We start from the raw sequence: 14,377 nt of genomic DNA, 5'->3' as shown, positions 1-14,377 counted from the left end.
AAGTGGGCTGTTTTTGAGGTTAGTAATAATTTATAGTAGTCTTTCGGCTTTTCCCAGTTAGGGGTCGCCACAGCTGAACTCCAGTCCGCTAATGATTGGCAGTGAGTTTTTACGGTGCCGAGTTGCCAGCCCGACGCCCAACCTTCAAGGAAGGCACACCCACGCATGCACTTAACCTGCAAGTCTTTAAATTCACTTGACCGCGGGGAGGGCTTGCAGACTCCGCACAGAAGGCACTCCAGCTGAGAATCAAACTGGAGAACCTCTTGCTGCGAGGCAACAACAGACAGCAGTAAATAGCTTAAAAATTGATGAGATATATGAAAAGAGAAATTATGAAAATGAGCAGAGGATAAATGGACAGGGGAGGAACTGTGGTTAGTGGCGGGGTGTGGGGAAAAAGGAAGAATTAGGAAGTTAATGCAGTATGTGGAGGAGTGATAACTTACAAAAGATTGGGAAGCAAAGTAGCTTTTAAGAGTTAGAGAAAAGTAATCTGAGTAAAGCTATTGAAGTGAGCAGGAAGAACAGAACCATCTTTGACATAGGTGCTGTTTAGTAAGCAAAGCTTTGGAACTATTTCAGTTTTTTATCTGTTTTAACTGTGTGGTGATTTCTTTCCAGAGTTTTGACACATAATGGGAGTTGAGGGAGTCTCTGGTAGTGGTATCTGTCGTCTTTCTGATACATAGTTAAGAGTTTATTGCTAGAGTGAAGGTCTCTAGTGGGTGAATAGTACAGCAGAGTATTTTGTAATGTTGGACATTTGTCTGGAGAGTGCAATAGATTGTGGGCAATGATTACTTGTATGCCAACTGGTTTAGGAGTTCAAGCCAGTATAATTATTTTAATGCAAGGCAAGTGTTGTGTTTTAAGGTGGTTTGGTCGCAAATATATGTATACACGTACACATATTATAATTTACACGTGTGTGTGTGTGTGTGTGTGTGTGTGTGTGTGTGTGTGTGTGTGTGTGTGTGCGTGCGTGCGTGTGTGTGTGTGTGTGTGTGTGTGTGTGTGTGTGTGAATGGCTGGATAAAGGTGTTTGTAAGTAGGAGCGTTTTTGGAAAAAAATGGGTTGAGCATATAAAGAAAGTTTTAAGTCTGTGGAATGGGCTGCAACAGGAATGGAGAGGAGTGAAATTGGAAGAGAGTTTTTAATGTATATGTCTTTAAGTTAATGTATATGTCTTTAAGGGGTGGGTAATATGTATTAAATTATGGGAGGAGGTAAGGGGGAATAAAATGTAAGGGTCTGGAGGGTGGGAGGGGAGCGAAGCAGGCAAAGATGAAGTTGCCTGCATAGGATGATTATCAGAAGTAAAGGTAAAGAGACCCTTGTAAAGTCATGTACATTGCTAAGTACAGACTTAAAATCCTTAGTTATTTAGTTGGAAACATTCAAACTCATTCCTGGTCCAAATTAAATCGGCTAACTATTAAAAAGTGTGTGTTGGTAGTCATTGATGTTTTCTTAGCCTGAGCTAATATAACAGAGAAGATGCTGCAAGCCTTGCTAACAAGTAATTTAACAGTGGCTGCTATCTCAGTTTCCAATTAACAATAAAGACATACAGCAGAGTTAACTTGTATTTGCTACTTTACATGTCTTTTGCAAGTTGAAAAAGGAAAGTAGAATGTTGTAGTCAGAGGGTTCAGTAGTACATGTGCAATGCTTTGTTAAAAGAATAAGAAAAAAATGAAACTGCAGGATGAAGTTACCTAAAAAAGAAATGTAATTAAATTACCTAAAAGAGAAATATGATAATTGAATAATTGAAAGTCTTACAAAAGGTCAAACTTTTGTTTGACAGGTAACCACCATCTCGCTTCTTGGCTTGTTTCACAGCAGTCTTCTTGTTGTGGAGAGCAGGTAATGAATTTACACATTTTGTTACAATTGACCCATTGATTTCTAGTATTTTTTATCTGAAGCAGTGATTCAGAAAATGCTATATTCAAGCTGAGTGAATAGGAGGATCATTTACCTGTAGTGTATCTTGCTTCTAGGAAAGAAAATTCCAAATCATCCTGTCCCACAAAAGTAAACAGTCAACTTTGTTTCTTTTGTTATCTGTGTAAAGCTGAAAATGCAAGATTTGGTCTAGCTAAATGCCAAGACTCTTCAACCTGTTTGAAGAATATAATGTAAACAGCTACAGTTAACTTTGAACCTAACACCACTCTTAAGTATTCAACTGCGGTACCACCTTTAACATTCTTGTAAGAAAAGCGCAGTCCGGGTCTGAACTGTCTGCAAACAGCTACAGTTAACTTTGAACCTAACACCACTCTTAAGTATTCAACTGCAGTACCACCTTTAACATTCTTGTAAGAAAAGCGCAGTCCGGGTCTGAACTGTCTGCAAACAGCTACAGTTAACTTTGAGTATGTGTCTACCTGTTTGAGCCAATATTCATTTTCCCCTGGAGAGCACTCTGCTTTGATTGTAAGAAGCCCCCCCCCACCACTCACACACACACACACACACACACACACACACACACACACACACCTTCCACTTTCTCTTATTCCCTTCTGTTAGCAAATAGTATCCATAACTGATCCAATACTGTGTGTTTGTAAATTTAAACTATGACCACAGTAGCCTACTGATACAAGGTTATCCTGCTTTTCCACCTGAGAAATTAAGAAATGACTTACAGTTTCAGAGCAGTCATTGGTCAATTGTGATTGTTTCTTAACACATACTTGCCTTTGCTTTGGCTCATTAGCAGCAGTACAAAGAACTGCCTGCTCACACCCTTGTTCTCCCCTCCCCCTTCCCTGTTTATTACCTTAAGACAAACCCAGAGTTAATAAATATTACCTGTGGCAGGCACCATTTTTAAAACTACAATCCACTCTGCTACAGGCCCCATGAAGGCTCAGTGTCTCTCCATTAAGTGTTTTACAACTGTAAATGCCCATTTTTGTTGAATTGTATTAGACATTGTACAACTGTATATGTTTATTTTGAATTGTGTTAGACATCTAATATGATATATGCTTTATTATTAGATGTTATTATAGCATGCTAGCATTTGTATGCACCAATTTGTTTTTAGTATAATAGTATGTATGGTATATTTTCATAGCTGCACCTTGTTCACTGATGTTATTCATGTAATTGTGTTGTGTGTAGACAGCTCATACTAGTGTCTAATTATTTCTATATAATTGTGCTGTTACTGGTGGATAGAATCACATCAGAGAACCACGACAGATTGCTGCTCGCTATATTTTTATCTGTGACTGCATTACTGTTTGGGGTTTCTTTTTTAATGTTCTTCCAATTGGCTCAGTATCTGCATATACTAAGTAGTTGGTGCATGGCATTGTCCTGCATGTGGTAGCTATTTGCTCAGTGTGTTTTTTATAATCTTTATAATGTATAGTTACCATCTCAAAAGTGCTTACTCCTCTCTGTACTCTTCTTTTCTAGACCTAACACCACTCTTAAGTATTCAACTGCGGTACCACCTTTAACATTCTTGTAAGGAAAGCGCAGTCTGGGTCTGAACTGTCTGCAAACAGCTAAAGTTAACTTTGAACCTAACACCACTCTTAGGTATTCATCTGTGGTACCACCTTTAACATTCTTGTAAGAAAAGCGCAGTCCGGGTCTGAACTGTCTGCAAACAGCTACAGTTAACTTTGAGTATGTGTCTACCTGTTTGAGCCAATATTCATTTTCCCCTGGAGAGCACTCTGCTTTGGTTGTAAGCAGCCTCCCCACCACACACACACACACACACACACACACACACACACACACACACACACACACATCTTCCACTTTCTCTTATTCCCTTCTGTTAGCAAATAGTATCCATAACTGATCAATACTGTGTGTTTGTAAATTTAAACTATGACCACAGTAGCCTACTGATACAAGGTTATCCTGTTTTTCCACCTGAGAAATTAAGAAATGACTTACAGTTTCAGAGCAGTCCTTGGTCAATTGTGATTGTTTCTTAACACATACTTGTCTTTGCTTTGTGATTGTTTCCAGCCCCTCATACGAGCAACTAACAGGGTCTGTACCCGCCTCCCCACCCTGCCCGTATTCCTCCCACCCTCAGTGGTCCCACCTTTATTGCACTCAAACCCCTCCCATCTTTCTAATAGCCAACCACAGCACTAACCCAACACTACCTCCTCCATCTTCCCACTACTATCACACCTCCTCAACTAACATGTACAAGCATACCTTTCCTATGCTCACTGCATGCACTCTCCTTGCATATCTTACATCCTACCAAAGCTCCATCATTCCCCCACTCAACCACTACCACTGTACTACTACTCACACCACCACTCATGTCTCACCCACACTCAGCTCCCCTCCCACCAGCTCAAGAACCATCCCTCTGCACCCCCCACATATTCTACCAACTTTATTACTCAAACATAAAGCATCCCTACAACTTAACATAGTAACCCTCCCACCATACCTATTACCCACAGAGCACAATCATAATGTTTCCCTTATAATCAAACACATTCAAAACTGAGAAAACTAATAATCTCATGCTTATCAAAACTAGCCCTAAGTGGAGACATCCACCCCAACCCTGGCCATACCATCTCCAACCCCAATCTTCATAATCAGACGAGAAACCACAACTTCTCCCATATTACAGCCAATAGAAAGCCAAGTGACTTCCTTCTACTATGCCTAAATATTAGAAGTATATCCAACAAAGTCCATGAACTCCATGCCACCATAGACTTGTACTCCCCAGATATAGTCATCCTGACAGAAACCTGGCTAAAACCTCACATTACCAGTGAGCAAATACTCCCTACAGGTTACGGCATACTAAGAGTAGACCGCTAAACAAAAGGAGGTGGTGTAGCTATAATATTTAAACAGCATCTAAACATCCAGATCTTAAAATCATCAGCTCCACAAATAGGCAATAAAGAAATAATATATACCAACCTCAAAATTAACCAAAACAAAACCATCAACATAATTGGATGCTACTACCCACCTGGCCAAAACATCCCTCCCCTAGAAAACCTCCTCAGCTGGTCTACCCACCATCTCCCCCAAGAAACTATCATCTTAGGTGATTTCAATATTGACTGGCAATCCTGTTCTGGCAACAATCCAACCCATCATGTACACCTTCATGGCTTCACTCAACTAGTCCAGTCACCAACCAGGATAAATAAAAACTCCACCAAGCACACTACCCTGGATTGGATACTAGTCAGTAAAAGCCCCCAGTCATATATAACAGGCTGCTTATCAGATAGCCTCAGTGATCACTCCCCAACATTCCTACTCAAAAAATACCTAAACCAAGCTAAACCTATCATCTACCGTCAAATACGTAAAAAACTAAACTTTAACCCACTCAAATTCATCTCATCCCTCAAAGAATGCAACTGGCATCCTCTAAAGTACCTCAGTCTAGATGATGCAGTTGAATTTTTTAATACTACCTTCCTGAACATCCTTAATTACCATGCCCCCATAAGATTCTCCAGAACCAAAGCACAACCCTCCCCATGGCTAGAGAAAACCACTAAGTCAGAAATGAAAAACGGGGAGAAGGCCTGGGAACACTGGCGCAAAACCAAAACCCCCTCAGCTAGACAGAAATTCCTAGAACTACACAATAGAGTCAAAAAGCTGATAAAACAGGACAAATCCCAATACTACCAGTCTGCCCTAGACTCCTCACAACACAGCCCCAAACAATTCTGGTCCTCCATAAACTCCATCCTCCACCCAGGTAAAGTCAGTACCCCCCTCCTAACATCCCTCACTCCTCAGAAAATATTGCTTCCTCGTTCAACACACACTTCACCCAAACCATACTATCACTAGCTAAACAACACAACCCCCCTCCCCTCCAACCCACACCTTCAACTAGTAATCTCCCCACTGCCTTTTCTTTTTCTCCTGTACCTACCTCCAACATAAAAAAACTCTTAACTAAACTTAAACCCACCAAATTAGCAGCAGACAGCCTCCCAAGTGAATACCTACAAATCGCAGCTGATGCTCTGGCCTACCCAGTATCCATCTTGATCAACCGATCTCTGTCAGAAAGTTACGTTCCCACACTGTTGAAAGTATCACATATAATTCCCCTCCACAAAGGCGGACCTTCCACAGAACTAACCAATTACCGCCCCATAGCTATTCTCTCTCCACTCTCCAAAATACTAGAGAGATGCATACACTCTCAGGTCTCAGACTACCTCCTTACTAACAACCTCCTTTCCAGTACTCAGCATGGTTTCCGACCAAACCATAGCACCACCACTGCCTTACTCTCCTTTACTAACACTATCCTTCAGCATAAAAACAATGGCTATCTCTCCTCTGCTACTTTCCTAGACCTATCTAAAGCATTTGACATGGTCCCACACAAACAACTTATCTCTGTCCTCAATAACCTATCCTTCTCACAATCGGTCACCAACTGGTTTCAGAGTTACCTGTCTGACCGCCAACAATCCGTTGTATGGCAGAATGACATATCTCCCCAACTACCTGTCTCCATAGGGGTTCCCCAAGGATCCATCCTTGGACCCCTACTCTTCCCAGTTTACACCAATAATCTAGCCTCTGCCACCAAACATGGCACACTCATTCAATACGCAGATGACTCGACCATTATCTGCTCAGCTCAGTCCCTACCAAAACTGCAAAAAGTCACACAGGAAGCCTTTTCCTCTGTTGAAACATGGTTATCCGATGCCCGATTAATACTCAACCCATACAAAACTAAACTACTCATCTTCCAACCCTCCAAACATACTCAAAACAACTCTCACTTTAACATCACGGCAAAAGACAACACCACTATATACCCAACTGAACATACCAAATTGCTAGGAGTGGAAATAGACAATAAACTAAAATTTGCCATTCACATATCCATGACTATAAAAAAAGTCCACAAAAAACTAGGAGCGTTATACAGAAATAAGCAATTTCTCACCAAAGCAGCAAAGATTTCAATAGCAAATTCCCACCTTATCTCCACCCTACTTTATGTCTCTCCAATATATACCAACCTAAGGCAATGTGATCTAAACAAGCTAGAGACCTGCTACAACAAAATCGCCAAATTCGCCACAGGGGCATCCTACCGTAGTCACCACTGTCTCTCACTTGCTGAACTGGGCTGGCTTGAACTCCCTCACCTCCTTCAATGGTATGAACTCTCACTCGCCCACAAACTAGTAAACCATCCACTAAATGTCCCATCCCTCCAGAATCTACTCCAACCCTATCACACCACCAGACCACTAAGATCCAGCAGCAAAAATCACTTGCAGATCACTAAAGCCAATAACTCTGCTGGTGAAGCACTATTCTCTTGCACCATAGCCAAATTATGGAACTCACTCCCACCCACAATTACCTCCATACCATCATGCACCCACTTCAAAACTTTACTAAAAGCACAACTAAAAACATGCTGGCTATGCCCTTGCAACTCCCACTCTAATATCATCCACCCCATCCAACCACTACCTTTCCTTCCACTCCACTAACTACCTTGATTATAGCAAGCTCAGATGCTCATAAGCCAGTACTTATTATACAGCACAAACTTCTTCTTCTTCTAACATTTGTTAATGTCTGGTATGCACGTCACATATAAAGATTCTAGTTGTCTACTGTTGTACTATGTTTTTCATCTGTAAATATGTTGTAAGTAATTGCTATGTAAATTGTTAATCACTATGTAATCCAATGTAAATACTGTCTGTTTATTTCAACTGTGGAGCTTTTCTCCCCGGGTATTCCGCTGAAAATGGACCTACGTCCAGTCGGACACTCCCGGTCAACAAATTTAAATAAATAAATAAATAAAATAAATGTTTCATAGCTGGACGATTATACTGTTTCAGAAGCTGCATAAGTATAAATTATAGATCAATTTTCCTGGTAGCCTATAGTACAGTGGTAGTTTCTTTATAGCAGTTAACAAACCAAGTTAACAGATTATTTCGACCTTTGTGGCGTCTTCGCAAATTTTGCATGGTTATATGACTCTGAATTTGATTTGTTTGAAGTTATATATTCGGCTGTCTATGGCTCAGGAAATCAAGCCTGTGGACTACAGGAAGCAGTTTGTTACATTAAGTCCTGCAGAAGTTCTTAAGTAAATGTTAATGACTTTTAAGTACTAACACTTTTGGGCATAATACTTTTCAGTTTGTGTAAGATATGCTGCATTTTAAGATTGTTTTCATCAACGAAACAGCTATGCTGCTGCATTGAACATGATATTTGAAGCATTATCGGCTTTTCCCTAAATCGGGCATGTGTATTTCAGTTTTATTTTTAATAATACAATGTTCTGTGTGTCCTGAAAAGTAGACATTTTATGTTTTACTGTACGGCTTTCCTAAGATGACATATGACATTCTGAAAAATGTCACTGCGGGATACTGTGTCTTTCACACACAGCCATGACCCATGTGTATGAAGCAAGTTCAACAGCTCAATGCATATGTTTTTCAAATAGGATACATTTGCAGGAAATGAGTAATATCAAAGTACAAATACATTTCGAACATGATACATATGTAAGCAAGTATGAACACAGTTCAAATAAGATACATATGTAAGCAGTAACAGGAAAGTACAAATGCAGTTCAATCAGGATTCTTGTGTAAGCAGTGTGTAATGGCAAAGTACTCATACAGTTCAAGCAGGATTCATTTGTAAGCAGTGAGTAATGGCAAAGTACAAATGCAAGTCAAACAGGATTTATATGCTTACAAAGATCAATGCAGAATAGATACCATAGGTACCATGAAAACAACTTCTGGAGACTTTCCAAGACATCTGCACACTGATCAGCTTAATGTTAGCACTCCAAATGTGAAAACATAAACTGAAAGACAAGGGCCAGGAACTTGTCACTTTTAGTAAATTCAGTTACTGGCTAGTAACTACACTGCCTGGATGCAGCAACGAGGAAACTAAGAGAGCCTGAAAGAAAATCAACCAAAAAAAGGTGAAGAGAAAACTGACTGTGCAGAATCCCACAGCTGTTCTTAAAAAATGGTTTATGCTTCACCTTTTGTTCTTCCAGTGATCCAGATGTGCTCAGAGCTGATTAAAGTAAGCAAAACGTTGAAGGAGTATATTAACGCAAATAAAAGGCTGGAAAAACTAGAAGAAGCTTTAAACAGATTTATTTATTTATTGGCATTTGATTATCAGATTAGCTGATAAAATTGCAAAAATCAGAGGTTGAAATGAAGGAAGGGGTGTGCGAGTTTGAGACCATTCAAGAAGAGATGGTTCAAAAAATGGTAGAATTAGAGGAAAGAGGATGTAGGGAAAATCTGCAATCTGATTTTCTGCTGTAGCAGAGAAACTAGAAGGCATATACTGTATTAATTTAATCCGCAGCAATAAAAAACTGGACTGGTATTCCACAGCAAGATTTCCTAATTGAAAGAACACACAGTGTGTATATTCAAAATCTGGCCATGAGAAAGCAGCAAAGACATACATTATTAAAGATGCAAACCTGCCAGCGGAAAGAGATGATCCTGACAAAACTGTCAAAAAATGTATTCCAACAATCGGAATGTCAAGAAGCAGTTATGAGATTCAAGCTGCTGTATCCATCTGTCTTCAGAATATTTTTTTCCTGGAGAATCAAAATCATTTTTTTGGTGCATAACAGACTAAGGAGAAAATACAAAAGTTTGTCCACAAAAAGTGAGCGATCAAGCAGAAGAGGACTCTGCTACACATTCTTATGATAATAAAACACACAGAGAATTTGCCAGTGAAACCTTTTCCACTGTTCCTAAGGAAAATGCTTGAGAGAGAGAGAAAAGCACCGACATTGACTAGAAGAATTGGGAGTACCTTTGAATTGGAGTCTTGGGCTGGGAGATGGAGATGAATAGGAATAAGACAAGCAGCACAGAAATTAATGAATAAATGAGAGACTACACATCAGCTGCATTTGTGTAGTAGGGTTGTATAAGGAAAAAGCAGAAAAAGCGGACTTTTGTTGACTTTACTTGTGCATCACTTCATGGCCACTGAGGGGCAAAGAAGAAGAAGGAATAAGGTAACTGCAAGTAAAGCAATTTCTGTTCTTAAAAGTATTTCTAGTAAACTTCAAAATATAAATTGCATGATTTATAGTAAAATCTTTGTAGTCCATGTCTGTGATAAAGGTACTAAAGTAAACAGATGCCTTTTTTTCTTCTCACTCTCTTCTTTTTTGTATTAAATGTAGGCATTACATTGCAAAAATAAACAAATGACTAACAAGCATGTTTAAGTTGATAAGCTGTAATCTTGTGTTGTTGAGGTGCTGGATGGTGTGCAAAAGTACACAGATCATAATATATGTTTATCTGATATGTTTTCTGTCACTTATGCATAGGTGAATGGCTTAATTTAATTGTTTTTAAGAGGTTGCACATAAATAAGAGAATGTTTAATATAATTAAAAGTTTTCCTTTAGCAATAAAAGTTTCAGCTTGTCTTTAGAAGTCAGCAGCTGACTACATTTTTTCTCTTCAATCTCCATGGAGGCAAGCTTATTATAGGGAAATTAAAAAGCCAAAACACTGTTTCTTCAAGGCTAAAAGTTAGTTTTCTGAATGCATGCAATTTGTTTTCATATCTGGGAGGAGAATAAAGATAAAAAAGAACAGACACCGGTTAGTATAAGTCGAAGCACAGGCAATAGTGTCTTGACATAGATAACCTCAGTTTTAGGTGAGTAAAGGCATGTGGTAGCAGTTATCTATTTGGGATTACTGTTCCTGTTAAGTTATGGTAGTGTTCCGGGGGGGGGGGGGGGGGTGTTGTTTGAGGGGTTTTCATTAAAACAAAAAGTCTTGTAAAATGAGACATAAGTTCTAATGATGATAGAAAAACTGCATAAAGGATCAACCTGCCAAACATTATTTGTTGCATGTATCACCAAATTTAAAAATAGACATTTAAAAAATTTGTCATGTGTAATAGGTGGGACTAATGATTTATTTCCAATAATTGTGGCACTTCCTGTGTTATCTTGCCATGTGAATGGTCTCGCATGTACAGACAAAAAGGAAAGAATAATTATATTAACAAATGCAGAGTGCAAATAGCAATGCTGTAGAAGATGCATTTGAAAAGAAATGAGCAAGTGAATTTATTAAAGAAAGGATTTCTGGGTGAATATTCAGCAGAATAACAGGGACAAATGAAAAGAGGAGTACTAATATTAATAGCTAGAGGGAGCTCCAGTAGTGGTAGAGGGAAAAATTATAATGGCAGACTTATGGTAGTAAGGTGCTACTGACAAGGGATGAGAAATACACTGATATGTATTTATATTCCACCTAAAACTGCTGTTATGGAGCTTAAAAATTTAGGAGAAATCAACTTTCAGCAGGTAGGGACTGGAATTTGATTTACAAAATGGATGTACCTCTGGGTCCTAGAAGGGAAAATATTATTTGAGTGTATATTTCTGAAGAAATTTATGAAAATATCTTGGATGGAAGACATGAAGTGACTAGCAACAACTCTGAGAAAATTTATATGTTGTTCTCTCAAGGTATTCTAACTGGGGTAGACTAGACAAAAATTATATTTCACGGAAACATGTCCATTCAGTTTATAACTGTGACACACATATCCAGTAACTATTTCAAATCATCTGCCAAGAAGTACCAATATAAAAATGCATGATGATGAAGTTAAGATGAGACACTGATGCTTCCTCACCTATCTGTTAAACAGAGAGGAATTTAAGGAATGGGTAGTGGAAATTATCCAGGAGTTATTGGGGGAGATAGAAAGTACTCCAGAAGGTATATCTAGTGAGTAGGATAAAATGAAAGTGGAGTTTAAAAGTAGTGTAGAAATAGAGATATGGTTAAGAAGTAATAATTATTTAGAGGTGCTGGCAAAGATTAAAGTATTACAGAATAAGGGGAATTTTGCAGAATAAGAGGTGCAATTGCAGAGTGCTAAAGAGAAAATAAGGGAGTACCTGAATATGATGCACGAGTTTAGAAACAGTACTCTTAAGCATCTGTTTTTGATAACTCCAGAATACAAAAACTTTTGGCATGATGACTTGGGCAACAGAAAGTTGAAAGTGCTGTTGCCAAACTTAGCCTAAAACAAAAATAAGAGATCCTATAGAGGTTTCAGAGATGTTTTCCAGAAATTTTATGAAAATTTGTACAAAGCAAAGAAACATGGAAATCAAGAAAGGGCACAAATGGAAATATGCACGGACCTAATTACGCCAGGGTTAGAGGTAGATGAGGCTCAACTAACAGATAGTAGAAAAACTGAGAAACTGGAAGCTGCTGTTTATGGAAAGTAAGAAAGAGGCAGCGAAATGTTTAAGTACAAGTTGGGCATGTTTTATCAAGCAGAGAAGATGTGGATAATAATTAAGATGTTGAAGGACTTTATATGGGAGTGGAAAAGGGCAAGTGTTAAGTAGGATAAGCTAATCCTTTCAATAGAACAAGTTGGTTTAGGATTACCTGATTTGAAGGAATATTTTAGAGCTACATTTTTAAGGTTCATGTACATATCACAAGCAGAAGGGTATAATTCAAAAGGGAAAGTGATGATGATGAAGCAAGGGGGAAATTTAAGAAATCGAGGGTGGGATTTTGAATGCAGATTCTTAAGGAGAATAATCATTTTGCTGCTTTATGAATATAATATTCTGTAAGTATTCTATGAACTAAGAGCCAGTACGAGAATGGAGAAAGACAATTTTGCCAATAAAGGTGACTGCAAGTTGGGGTACACCAAGTAGTCAAGAGGGGGTTGGAATTTACTGCAGAAAACTGGCAAAGAAGCCAAGGTATTTTGAGCAAATAACTAGAGAGGGAAAGGTAATACAGTGAGACAAGGCAAAGAAGAAGTTTAGATTGCAGGCTTACCTACCAGTGATTGATTTCAGAGGATGGGGAAGTTTAAGTAAAAGACCTGCTTTGGTGAAGTTTTTAGTTGAATCTAGAACAGAAGCTGCTGTTAAAAGGGATAATTAGTAGAGTATATAAACTATTGCATGATACGTTTAGAATCAATCATAGGAGGTTAGAAAAGATTGGCAAGAGAAACTGAAATAGCAGTTTATAACAGGTCAGTAGGAAGATGCATGTATATCTCCCAAGTATGCAAAAAAAAAGCCATTACTAGAAAATGGAAATCAAAGTCTAAACCAACTGTATTTGAAGTATTGAATATTATAAAAAGATGAACTGGAAGAGGATCTTTAGAAAATGGAAGGAGCACATTACATAGCCATAAATGGAAACCGTGGGAGCCATACATGCAGAATAATGTTTAGGAGGCGGAGGAGTGAGGTTTAAGGGAAGACAGGAGTTTGTAATTTATGTAATGCTAGACTGATGATTGCATTATAAATCACATATCTTTTTTTTCTTTATATGTAAATGGGAAAATGTAATTTTATCTGTTAATATATGTTTACCTATATCTTATGTGATAATTTAATAAACGTGTTTAAAAAAAAGCAGCAGTTAATGTTCTACCTTCACGCAAACACAAGCTTTTAAGCATCATCCAGTTCTCTCACTTTAGATGTTTCAATATTCCAGAATACATCCCTTGCTCCATTGCTCCTACAAATTTGTCCAAACTTTTTCTAAATATTTATTTCATGCTTGGTCTGATGGATGGGAACTGTGGATCTTTATTCCCACACCTCTGCTGCCAGTAGCTGAATGTGTAACGGAAGCAGTGGAAGTTTGACTGTCATCACTAATACCCCTTAGTAGACAAAGGGCAGTTGGATTTAAAAGGTACATAGTGAGTATGTGATCTGCACTGAGTATACGCTGTAAAAAAAAAAAAAGTGTAACAGAGGATTATGATTAGGTCACCTATCATAACCTGCATATTATACGTTTGAGGCATGAATAACAAGAGATTTGCTCTCAAGGTGAATCGTGTCATCCATATCAAGAACTTATAATTTAAATTTATGATCAGCGACACAGTCATAATTCTTTGTCGTGCATGGAGATCATCTGCTCCATGTGCTACTAGTCACAGGGGAGAAATCGTAAAGTGATTTGCCGGCTTACAAAGCCATAAAACAAATGCCACAAGAAACTTATAAATCCAAAAATAGAGGAAACAGACGGAAAGCTAAAAATCCACTTGTTTATTGATACAATCAATCCACATTAAGCGCTTTCATCCGGAAAAGGACTTCATCAGAATATACAAAAAAGTCAATTGATTCAGTATATACAGAGGCAAACCCAACCACCTGACTAATTACCTACCTAATTACAGTTTTAAAGGTAGAGTACTAACATAATAAATTCAAACATTTTTTATAGATGTATGAAAACTTCCCTCAACTAC

General features: G+C 38.3%; 1 long non-coding RNA gene across 5 annotated transcripts in view; it reads left to right on the top strand.

The window, feature by feature from the left end:
• LOC122804167 overlaps positions 1 to 14,377 on the top strand; it is a 923,101-nt gene that overhangs the window by 269,063 nt on the left and 639,661 nt on the right. The window contains exon 1 of one of the 5 annotated variants that reach the window (XR_006365195.1): positions 1,812 to 1,873. The exons of the other annotated variants lie outside the window; for them this stretch is intronic. This is a non-coding gene — a long non-coding RNA (uncharacterized LOC122804167). Of the gene's footprint in view, positions 1 to 1,811; positions 1,874 to 14,377 lie in introns of those variants that run through there. 5 annotated transcript variants of the gene reach the window in all.

This window comes from Protopterus annectens, chromosome 6.part0 (genome assembly GCF_019279795.1).
Source record: "Protopterus annectens isolate FY-2018-M chromosome 6.part0, PAN1.0, whole genome shotgun sequence".
In the NCBI taxonomy this organism is placed as follows: domain Eukaryota; kingdom Metazoa; phylum Chordata; order Ceratodontiformes; family Protopteridae; genus Protopterus; species Protopterus annectens.
The sequence above is the reverse complement of the archived record's forward strand: the minus strand, read 5'-3'. Positions and strand labels throughout refer to the sequence as shown.